Genomic DNA, 1,940 nt, shown 5'->3' with positions numbered 1-1,940 from the left:
CTATTAGTTTCACAAAATATCATGCAGAAAGCCATTGACTACCACATGAAGTAAATATAACTCGTGGAAAATTTTCTGTTTCGGACACATGAAGAAAATACAACTCATGGGCATATTTTCATGTAAGTGTCTGTGGTGCTCTGGCAACCGAGGGCACTGTGATTTTCCTCCTTGTTACAGTGACAATGCTGTACAAGCAACATATGGAATAAATAATTCACTGCAGAACATGATAATAAGACATGCACTGAAGACTCAGCACAGCATTTGAGTATGACATAACCTGTAAATTCTTATACGCAATCTAAAGAAACTTTTGATTAAGATATTTGAAGTATCAAAGAAGAAATACAGAAAAAGTGAAGAAATACTGTTATCTTCTAAAAGAACAAAAAATGTAAGTTAAACATTGCACCTCACAACCATGGTGGTAGAAACGTAATAACTCACACATTTCATAAAGTCTGACATTATGTCTTTGACAAAAGTGACTGGAAATACCTTCAACACTTTCTTTTCACTTAACCAAGCCACCACCTAGGTCAGCTAGACATTGTCATGGCTGAGTCACCAATCAGACCACTAGAAAAATAAAATGTGACAAAGGCAACTGCCTACTTTTAATTCTTGAATAATAAATACAGTCTTCTAATTATTTAAGATAAATTTCTTGATTTTTGCCACTCTTAGTCTTTTGACAATGCAGCACTGGAGTCTGCTTCATTTTCATGATGTTGCGGAACATTCATTAAATACTATAAGTACTAATTATCCACAACAGTGGGAGGTGTCAAATGATATCTGGTGTAACTCCTACTTAAAATAATTGTTATCTTATAATAACCAATGTACTTGAACTGCATTGTACTTTGGCAGTAAAATAACCCTCGAATGACGAATTCTGTTATTTTGGATTGAATTCCACACCAAATAATGTAATGAGGTTATCAAGTTGTATTTAGTATGGTTCTGTTGTTAATTGTCTCATTGGATAGACAATGTACTTTATACTGTAACACGGAAATACAATTGTTTCAGTCCAAGTAGCCCTGCTAATGAACAGATTACATATATCTGGGGTAACTCAGATACTGAATTAGAAAGTCACTTATAGGATATTGATGGCAATTTAATTCCTAGAGGCAACCGTCAATAAATACAGTGATGCTGGGAAGCCATTACAGTGAATATACATCTCCCCATTAGAATTCATCACATAGTAGTAAGAGTTGTTAACTTTTGCATCAGTGATGAAGGCAGCCACAGAGATAACAGAAAATGTGAAAGTAAATAATAAAATGAAGAAAAGTCCAAGAACACCAACACATTTTCGATCTAATTACAAACACACTAAACTTCTCTGCAGTTCTTAAATGTCTGGAAAAGAAACATGATTTGTCACTGGAGCAGAGACTCACTGTAACATGGAGAAAAATCACAGTGCTCACGGTTGCCAGAGCACCACTGACCTCTACCTGATAATATGCTAATGAGTTATATTTACTTCATGTGTCAATGGCTTTCATCGTGACATTTTTTGGCACTAATAGGAGATGTGAGTAATTGCACCATTTCATAGGCCTAACTGCACGAGTGTTCAAAATTCGGAAATACAATGTAAGGTCCCACTCAAAAATTCCAGCTATATGTTTGAAGTAATCTCAGAAAGTGCTAGACCGATTTTGATGTTGGTGCAGGAATTGAGTAAGTGATTAAGGAGCCCAGGACAGGAACATTGAATACAGAGAGGCTTTCATAAAGTAAATGTGAGAATGTGCTGTAAATGTTAGCATAGCATGTATTTGAGTCAGAAGTAATGCACTGCCCTGATATTCACCTTATGAGATGTGGAAAACAACCTAAAAGTCATAATGATGCTGGCCGGCTCAAGGACCACCTGTCATTAATACACCAGGCAGAGTCAGTGTTGGCCCTACATA

The sequence above is a fragment of the Schistocerca nitens genome, chromosome 3 (assembly GCF_023898315.1).
Source record: "Schistocerca nitens isolate TAMUIC-IGC-003100 chromosome 3, iqSchNite1.1, whole genome shotgun sequence".
NCBI classification, from domain to species: Eukaryota; Metazoa; Arthropoda; class Insecta; order Orthoptera; family Acrididae; genus Schistocerca; species Schistocerca nitens.
This window is presented reverse-complemented; position numbering follows the sequence as displayed.